At 31.2% G+C, this 11,179-nt stretch overlaps 1 pseudogene; it reads left to right on the top strand.

The window, feature by feature from the left end:
• The first annotated feature begins 10,181 nt into the window (after nucleotides 1–10,181).
• On the top strand, nucleotides 10,182–10,733 carry LOC105960347 (17.8 kDa class I heat shock protein-like; annotated as a pseudogene).
• Nucleotides 10,734–11,179: the final 446 nt, after the last annotated feature.

The following is an 11,179-nucleotide window of genomic DNA, read 5'->3' as shown; positions in this document are numbered from 1 at the left end:
ACTAATACATATATATATAATAATAGTGATACAGATACCCATAATAATAATAATATTGATATTGATATTGATAGTAATACTGATATTGATAATAATAATAGCGATATTGATATTGATAGTGATACTGATACTGATATTAATAGTGTACTGATGCTGATTGTAGCGCCCCGCCCCGAGTAGCAGGCACCTCGTGGCGGAACACCACTCAACATGCAGTACATTCAATGACCCCAAATATGCTCCTCCGAATTTCGACAATCAAAACATTAAACCCCAATATCTATACCATCTTGTTTACAAAAGGGGATTCTATTACAAGTCGACTTCGACACTACTTACTCAATTACAAAATTCTCGATCAAAGGATTCCTATACGGAACTTAAATAGAGATACCTCTCGACGAGACTAATCGGAGGCATACACGAGCTTTAACTCTTAGTACGAAAATTTAGGTCTAAGTCTTTGTTTTACCTGCGCATTAATATCAGAAAGGAGAAACGAATAAGTCCGAATGACTTAGTGAAAAACATATGATCCATGAGTATGATGAGAATCAACAGAACAGAACATATAACGAGAGACTTTACAAGAATTTCATTAACAGAAGTGTAACATGTACAAGAGTGTAACATGTACGGCTTGAGTTCAATATTTGGTGGGGTCTCCAACCTTGTAACTCCCAACAAATAAAATCATATCACATCCTTGTCCCTCCACTCCGTCCCGAGTGGCCACTCGGTCGGAAACAGGCAAGAGGCACGACCGGAACGTGCCGATCCGGCTCAGGAACGTTTAACTCCAAACGAACGTGAGTCCGAACCATCAGGAGGTACCATTCGGGAGACCAGTCATCGTCAGCCCAATACTGCCCGATCGTCTTGCCGAAATGGTCCTAGGGCCCAGCTCCCCCAAGAGCGTCCTCAAGGGTGGGGACAGTAGGTTCAAGAATCAATATTATTCCTTTTAGGAATATCAAGTCATTCATTTCAAGAATCAAGTCAATCATTCACAAGATAAGTCACGATCATGATAATTGAATATCAAGTCTCAGGATAATGAACATGTTCAGATTTCAATTCAAGCCAATGAAGAATTGTCGTGAATATGGAATTCAAGAAGAACAATAAATTCCATGTCAGGTTCCCAGAACGAGTATATCAAGATCATCTCGATATATTCAATAAACATGAGATTCAAGTTCGAGCCAACAAAATATTTATTCTCGGAAAGCATTCAAGACAAGATTTTGAGAATAAATATAGTTCAATATCGATTCAAGGAAAATGTTCAGGCCAGGGAATCAAGTATAGGAATTAGCCGTGAACATAACAACCAAGAGAATCGACAAGTTCAAGATTTCAAGGACAAGATCATGGTTCCAAGTTCGAGCCAAGAAAACAATATGCTCGCAGAACATTAAGGATCATATTTCAAGAACAAATATAATCAAGGTATCGAAGGCTTCAATATATACAAAATATTCGGTTCAAACAAAGGAGATATTAGGAAAGAAATTGGATAAGGAGTCATAGTTTCTCACCTGGAGTCCAACGCTAGTGCAATAGAAGTGCTATAGAAGCATCTTTAAGCTTAAACCTTGAGTTAGAGCTTTACTACGCTCAACACTTATAGTTTACGATGTCCTCTACGAGTTTCCTGAAGGAACCGATTCGAAATTCGCATTCGAAACCCTTCGATTTCGGCTCCGAAAACAGGTGCGGCAGCAGAATTTGCTTCCCTTCGTTTCAACGAGCGAGCTGAAGTTCTAGCCAATTCCGATGACCACCGCTGATGAAAACAATCAAGAACCACCACCACTGGAAATCTAACTTATTAAGGTTTCGAACGGTACCTTCGGATCATCGATGCTCCATCTTTAAGACCTCCGTTTAATTGATTTACGGAAAAGGCAAAACTCTGAAATTGAAATTCTGGACAGCTCGTCTTCTTTGTCGGATTCCAGCCACCACCGCCGGCGACTGCTGCTGGAGACCACCACCACTATAAATCCGACTTTTTTTTCTTCAATTAACTTCCATGATTTCAGCCAAGGATCGAGAGAGAGAGGAAGAGAGAGCGGGCGAGAGATAAAGAGAGAGATGATGAGCGAGAGACGGTGAGGTAGAGAGACGGTGAGGGAGAGAGAAGAGTTGGGGAGAAAAGAAGAAACGTGGCTGCCAAAGGAGTATTGTGAATTGACGATATACACGTCAATTCCTATCTCAACTATAAATTCTGAAAATTGGCTACAAGGCCACATTGTTTTCTTAATTACCAATGGATGCCATAACTTTAGATAATTACAATTCTACACTTCCCATTAAATTCAAAATACATTATAATCTCATATCGACACATATTAACTAATTAAATTCAATTATCCCCAGACTTAAACAACTTACATATTTACGGGGTGTTACACTGATACTGATACTGATACTGATACTCATACATTTACCGATACCGATACTGATACTGATATTGATACTAATACTAATACTAAGAATAATACGAATATTAATGTTGATACTAATGCTATTACTAATACTAATATTAATACTAATACTAATACTAAGATTATAACTAATATACTAATATTATTACTATTACACATAGTAATATGTTAATAATGCTAATGTACTAATGCTAATACTAATTTTAATGCTAATGGTAATCTGGATATGTTCATCATTGTGCTAATGCTTATTATAATTGTATTCCTAATATAATCCAAATCGTTAACTCATTCCTAATCTTATTTATAACACTAATCATAATTCTAATTTTAATCATAATTCTAATCCTATTCATATTCCTATAACTAATCGTAATTCTTATCCTAACTCTAAAAATTTTAATACTAATAATGCTAATGTTACTGTTAATGTTAATTCTAATTCTAATTCTAATTTTAGGGATTATTAGTGAAATCCCCCAACACATTTAGTTATATTAGGATGGATATAAGATCATTTTGCATATTAGTGAAAACGCCCTCATTATATATTTTAATTCACCATAAATTCGAATTTTAGGGATATCTCTATATTACCCTTAAATATCATTAAACCCTATTTTTCCCCTCACTTCTCTTCACCAGCCGCATCTCTCTCTTTTTCTCTCCCTCGCCACAGATCTGCACCTCCGCCACGCAGCCTCTCCCCCACCCCCGCCTCACGATCTTCTATATTTTTTTTCATCCCTCTTCTTCTCTCCCAATAGCCTTTTTATGTGTGAATCCCATGGTCAAGGGCAATTATGAAGAAGATGACGAAGCTTCTTCTCCAATTCATTTCTCCGCCATTTTTTGGGAACAACTTCCAGCGTCACATGACTCGGATCCGACATCGACGACCTCTTTAGCCTTTATGACGGTGTAACACCGGTGACGACGAGATCCGGATCGAAGCAAACGAGATTATTATTTAGGTTTGTTTGTCAAATTCCTTCATTATTCAATCATTTTTATTTTGCAACTGATTGATTTTTTAGATTAATTGTTATGATGTTGTTGTCTTGATTCAATTGTCAAATTACAGTATGATTCGATTTCTATCATGTCTTATTTGTTGAATAATTTTGTGATTTGAGTCTTGCGTTTGTTTAAATAGAAAATCAGCAATTTGTTGATGTTATTACATATTTTGGATATTATTGTGTATTCTGATTTGAATTTGTATTGAATTATTTTGTGTTTGTCTTTATGTATGAAATAGTTGCGGACATTGGGATTATTTTATGCATAGCACATTCGAAATCTACGAAGATATGTGGAAGAAAACTCATATGATCGGAGTTGTATATTGGCCCTATCTCTGGAAGAAAACTCCTATCTCAGCCATGGCAAAGCAGAAGAAATGAATTTATAGAAGTTTTCTCTAAAACTGGAGTTGTTTATTTTGTAGTCGATTTTGTAAATTTGTAGTTGTTTTCGATTTTTGTAGTTGTTTTTGACAATTAGTAGTTGTTTTTGATAATTTTTAGTTGATTTCATTAAACAACTAGATTTTATTGTTGTTTTCGATATTTTATAGGTGATTTCAATTTTTTTATAGTTGATTTCGTTAATTTTTAGTTGATCTTATTTGGTAAACTTGCCATTGAAAACAACTATTTTTTGTGGTTGTTTTAGAGTTTTCTTAAAGTTGATTCGGAGAAAAAACGAGAAAAAAAAATAGTTATTTTCGGTAAATTTATAGTTGATTATGAACAAAATAGTCAAAAAGAAAAACAAAATTTTAGTTGTTTAAGAAATATTGTAGTTGTTTTCGAAAATTTTATAGTTGTTTTCGGAAATTTTATAGTTGTTTTCGAAAATATTATAATTGATTTGCAAACCCAACAGCAGAAAAAAAAATGAAAAAAAAAAGATTAATTTTTTTGAAGTAAATAATATTTTTTAAATAAATATTTTTTTTAAAATAAATAAAAAAATAAACGAAAATTATAATTAAAAAAAATTAATAAGTCATTAAAGTAGTGGTAGTGGGTAGGAGGGTAAATTTGGAATAAGAGAAAAACTGGACCTATCACGAATAAGGAAAAAGGGGCTGGATCCATTCTTATTAAAAAAATGCTATAGGGGGTTTCACTAATTGTCCCCTAATTTTAATCTTAATTCTAATAATAATCCTAATCCTAATACTAATCGTAATCCTAATACTAATACATGACCCTAATTGTAGTACTAATACTAATTCAAAGAATATTAATTATAATCATAATTCTAATGTTCATACTAATCACAATCCTAATTCTGATTTTTCATCATTTTCTTTGCAATGATCTATTATTTTGTATTAAAAACAATTCTATTTAATCTCGCAACCTTTATATCAAATTCCTTATGTGTAGTAGTTGAAGCATCCAAACACATATTAAATATATTAAGAATTAATATTTAATTATATTATCAAATTGACATTAAAATTATTTAAAATATTATAAGGGTATAAGCAAAAGTTAAAGATGTAAAAAAAAAACAATAATCATTGTTAATAGGATAAATTACGAAAGTCCTCATGAACTTAGGCTAAATTAAGAAAAACACCCCTACGTATGGGTAATTACTAAAATCCCTTGATGTTTGTTTATGTCATACACGACCCCCTAATGGTGTGATTTTTTACGAATTTGTTTTATTCCACGTAATATCCCAAAAAATGTGGATTCCACCCTTGCAGACGTTACATTTCTTTTATCCTACTTTTTAAATACAAAAATCACCATCAGGGGAGGTAACGGTAATACTAAAAAAATGTGAAGGTGTTATTTAAGAAGAATAAAGATTATATGTAAAGTCTCCCTGAGGGTAATTTTTTGGGGAGAATCGGCATTTTTCGGGGAATATTTCATGTAATAAAAAAAATTCCATGAAAAATCATACCGTAAGGGGGGCCGATGTAAGATGGAAACAAACATTAGTGGAATTTTGGTAATTACGAATATGTGGGGGTGTTTTTCTTAATTTAGCCTAAGTTTAGGGGGTTTCCGTAATTTATCCTTGTTAATATGCAACTTAAATTTATCTACACGTATGACCATATGTTAGAAACTAACATAAAGGCAGATGCTAATGAAAATAGATAAAATTTCAAGTAAACAAAAGCCACTATAAAATGCTTATATAAATAATAAATAGAAAACTAAAAATTAATTGAATTTTTGTGTAAATCAGTAGAATATATTATGATTTAAAAAAAACATATATAGAAATATAGAATCGATATTAGATTCTTATAAACATTATAAAATAAATAATTTTATTTTACAAATATTTAAAAAATGGAAATTAACAAAATAAATATATCTTATTAAATAAGATGGGAAACTAGAAAAATTAAGAATATTTTGCTAATTTATTACATAACTTATAAGTTAGACAAAAGAACTCATGTATTCCGATACCAAAATATAGTGGTATATATATATATACAGTGTTAAAATATTTAATAATCAATTATTTACGCTATAATACCCTACATTAATATTTTTATTTTCATATGGTTTAAAATATATATTTTTTTTAAATTAGTCAGAATATTTGTAGCTAAACATAATTTTTCCCATGATAGGTTGCCTATATCTTTACCCATACTATAATGGATTATAGTAAATCTCGTATAAATTCGATATGCTACCAATATCGTACCAAATGAAATGATAACCACTAATTTGGTATTTGTTAGATAACATTTTGTTGGTATACTCTGATATATGATATTTTTTTCTATCCATAGCCAAAATATTGCATCAAAACATTCGCAATTTGAAAAGACACACATAATTATGCAATTACTCTCATATAATTGTAGTCTTTTATGTAATATAAAATATCTTATTGAGTTTGTAACTAAAAATGGATCGTAGAAACTACTGATTTGTCGATTGATATTGTATTTGTAAATGTAAACTATTTAAAGTAAGAGCAACTCGAGTGGGGTTATAAACCATTTTCATACTAAAAAACAGTAATTTTTAATTTCAATAGAGTTATGAAATGAGAATTGTATTTTGATATTTCATCTTTCGGAATGTAAAAATACATCATGCAAAATAAAATATCAAACATGAGTTATGGATTTAACCACCTCGGTGTCTATTTAGAAAATGACATATGACAATTAGATATATAAATCAATTTAATTATTTTTAATTACCGATCGTATCATTTAATACCTATGGTTGGAGCAAATACATTTAGATAAATATCAAAATAAAATATTAAATATTACATACATATTTGCAAACTCATTTTGATACTTTTGGGTTGGAGGTGCTCTAGATATGTACTTAATTATATTTATCAGAAACATAGTGAAATATTTATTAGTGGAATACAATATATAGTATATACGATCATAATGCATCTTAAACAATACAATTGATATTCTTAATCTTTTTGATTAAATAAAGTGAATAATCGAATTTAATACAAAAGATTTAGAATAGCATTGTTATATTTTGAAATATATAAAATCAATTCATTTTTTTTATCAATTGATTAAACTTAACTTATGTTATTCAATGCATTAGTATAATAATGAGAAAGTTTGTATTTAAATTAGTATATAATTAAAAAAAGTTAAATCAATCATAAAATTTATTGTCACTGAATTCGGTGAAGAAAAAAGAAAAGTTAAAACAATGACATGAAATTAATGTAGTATAATATTCAATATGGTAAATAATTTGGAGTATATTACTATGCACATGGCGGAAACAAAAATGTCCCAATTTTCGCATTATAGTAAATTCGAACATGTATCTTACTTTTATCAGATAATATTAATATAATATTAAATTAGTAAAAAAGAAAACATATTCTCTAATCGTATTCATGTAAAATATATAATATCAAATAATTTATTCTGTAATATTGTTTTAATATAAATCCAAGTTTATGAATTAAAATACAAAATTCCGTAACACCACCAATCATGCAGTTATAATAAGGGAAGATTTTAAATTGAAATTAACTAAATTCAAATTAAATAAATTATTTAAATTAAATTAAAAAATAAATCTATTTAGAGTTTCCAAGAAAGTTGATATATTTAGAGCATTTTATTAATGGTACGATATAAATATATTAATAAAATAATAAAATATATTTAATTATCTTTAATTTTTGAAAATGATAACATGTTTTTTGATGATTTATTTTCACCAATCAATTTACCACATGGGATGAAATTGAATAATGTCACCAATTGAAATTGACAAATGTCAAGCAATTGAGGGTGTAATTCAACTTTTATATATTATATAGATAGATTTTTTTTTTTATTATAGAGGTGATCAATTTCTCCAACAAAAGTGAATACTCTTGAACCCATGTTTGAGTTGGCTTTGGCGCTCACTCTACTAAGGGGATGTTAAATGTATATTTTTGCACTTAATTATATCTTTTAATTTGAGCTTTTGGTGTATTTTATTGATAATTGGTGCTTAAAGTTTTGATTTATTAGTGTTTCTGGGACAAACTGAGGGTCAAAACTGCAATTTAGAAGAAAATGTGGACAACAAATGGAGCCAAAAGTCAGGACAAGAACTCGGGCGGTCGTCCGAGAATTACTCTTGAAGCCCAGACGGCTATCCGAATTTATTTCAAGAAAAAAGAAAGTCTCTGGATTTGAGACGGCCGTTTGGGATTTTAATTAAAAATCCAGACGGCCGTCCAAGCAGGTCGAGAGGCGCAGTAAGAAAATTCTAATTGCACAAGGAAACTGCATGTTTCCCCAATTTTTCCATCTTATAAAGGGAAAATTGGCTAAACACCCCTTATTCTGGACTTATATAGGTAGAGATCCTAGTTGGTAGATGAATATAGGCATAGGTCATTTATCACAAAAAAAATAATATAAATAAAATAAAACAATTAATATATGGACATAAGCACCCTCAATTAATAAGAAAACAAATCTCATATATCACTCCCTCTCTCTCCAATCTTACATATCTTTCTTCCTATATAATCTCTCATCTTTCTCTTCCTTTCAATCTCGTGTCTCTCGCTTTTTTCTTCTGATTTTTCTTCTTTTCGATCAACACCTTTTCGATTTTTTTTTTTCCGATCAACTTTTTTCTTTCTCTAAACCCTTTCTCGATTACATCTGTTCGATTTTTTTTCCCTTTGGAATTCGAATTCTTTTGGATTATGTTGTAGAGAAGAAAAAAAAAATGGGAGCTTTACATTATTAGATGATTTTTCGGTGAGAGAGTTGAAAGTGGACAACAAACATAAATCGCTCCTTGCTTGCACAAAGTGAGTTTTTTTTTCTCGTTTTGTATTTATCTGTAGTGAGTTTATAATGTATGTTTGTATTTCTAATTGATTTTGGTTCAATAAATAGCAAAAAAAACAAAAAAAAAAAAAATGAAACAACAAAATCAAATTGCAACATTAAACATAAACTGCAAATTGCAACCGATAACAGTAGATTTTGTTGCAAACTGCAAATAGCAATTTTTGCATTGATAGAATATTTTTTTTATAATTTTATTGTTGTTTTTTGCATTTTTATGATATGTATGATATTTTTGTTTTGTATTCTTATTTTTATTATTTGCATTTAAATATTGCATATCATATTTTCATTTTATTGTTTGTAATTAGATGATGCTGATTTTTTTACTTGTTCGGTTTGCTGTTTGCATTTGGCGAATTCATAGGTAGTTTGTTGTTTTAAATTCAATAATGTGATGTTTTAATTCTTAGTTTGCTATTTGCATTTTACAGAGTCATAAGCGGACACGACGACTGCGGTAGTGGCGCGGCGTTCGTAGCGGTGATGCGTTTTTTACAACCTGAGTTGTTACCGAACAACAAACAATTTCTAAACAGCAAACGACACGAGGCAAATTGGGAAACAACAAATCGAACGAAGGAAAACAGAATGAAGGCAAACTGCAAACGACCTTGTAAATTGCTAACACTCAGACACCCAAACCTATGGAAGGCTTCAGAATTTGTGGAGATTTTGGTTTTGAAGAAACAGGGAAGAAATCGATATCAAGAGATTTGCAATTCTAATTTTTGGATTTGCAGTATAATAGGGAGAAAAATAGGGGATTTGATTTCGAGGATTTATTTTTACCATATATTCATAGGGGTACTTTTGACAAATTACAAATAATAAAATCTGCTGGAAATTAGAGTTTATTAGATAGATTTTAACACATATAATCTCTTACAGGAGAACGTATAGCAAATTGCCCCTCTTATAAAAGACTAACTCAAGCACACAATGAGGAGTCATCTTTTTAGACCGATTTTGAGAGCAAAGAAGTATTAACGAAAAGTTTGAAGACTCTAACCATAGTTTTATCTTCCCTGAATTATTTTTATTCCGTTATGAGTTTAATCATAAGTACCTAAACTCCATATTTAATATAGGAAAAGTATGCTTCTTCTTTAATATTTAATATTAATTATTAAAAACAAAAAGTTGAAACAATGTAAACGGGTGCGCCATAGCATTAGCCCAGTGAGAGAGAATTTTCTAGAAGATGTTGGAAGATTAGCGAAATTGGTTTGAGTTTAGAATTTCATGAAAGGGCGAGAATCGTCTTCCCACCTGTATAAATTAAACAAGCGTTATTTGCGACTTTTTTCAGCACTAACAAGTTACAAAAATCTTCGTCCATCGAACAAATTAATCTGCAGCAGAAAGAGAAAATGTCTCTAATTCCGAGTTTTTTTGCCAATGGCCGTCGGAGCAACGTGTTCGATCCATTTTCATTGGATGTTTTGGACCCATTTGAGGGCTTCCCATTCTCCACCGCCGGAGAAACAACCGCCGTGGCCAACGCTCGCATCGACTGGAAAGAAACGCCGGAGGCACACTTGTTCAAGGTGGATGTTCCCGGATTGAAGAAGGAAGAAGTGAAGGTTGAGGTTGAGGACGGGAATATTCTTCAGATAATTAGAGAGAAACAAGGAGAAAGAGGAGAAGAACGACAAGTGGCACCGTGTCGAGAGGAGCTCCGGAAAGTTCATCCGACGATTCAGGCTGCCGGAGAATGCTAAATTGGAGGATGTGAAGGCGGCGATGGAGAATGGGGTGCTGACTGTCACCGTGCCCAAAGAGGAGGTGAAGAAACCTGAGGTCAAGTCCATTGACATCTCTGGTTAATTAGTAATTAATTATTCGATCGATCCTTAATTATTCTGAATTAATGTTTCAAGTCTGTTTGTCTTCTAATTGAATAAGTACTTAATGTTACATTGTGATGTATCCCAAGTTTGAAGTGCATTTTCTTGTTTCTACTTTTATCAGTTGTAAAATTGTTTGAATTTGTGTTCATGGTGTTTTACATATTTTCTCTACTACTGCGTTAGTTCATGTTTTTTCTTCTGTGATCTTTTATTCCAAAAATTAGTGAGGCTTCAAATAAATATTTTACCAAGGGAAAAAAATAAAATAAATCGATGCTACTCTAATAATAAATAAGAAATTATTTGAAAATTAATCAATTAATTAAATTCACTACAAAATCATTTGTGTTATCATCGCACGAAGATGTTTTGAATTTCAGTTTCGATTCTTTCGATCAAACATTTATCCGCTAATACATACCCGGTTCTGAGGGAAGACGACCAAGGCGGTCGCCTAGGGCCCCCGATTTTTTACAAATTTTAGGGGCCCCCAATTCTAAAAAAAATAGTGCTTATAT

Source organism: Erythranthe guttata, chromosome 6 (genome assembly GCF_056151865.1).
Source record: "Erythranthe guttata isolate IM_541 chromosome 6, IM_541, whole genome shotgun sequence".
Taxonomy (NCBI): domain Eukaryota; kingdom Viridiplantae; phylum Streptophyta; class Magnoliopsida; order Lamiales; family Phrymaceae; genus Erythranthe; species Erythranthe guttata.
The sequence above is the reverse complement of the archived record's forward strand: the minus strand, read 5'-3'. Positions and strand labels throughout refer to the sequence as shown.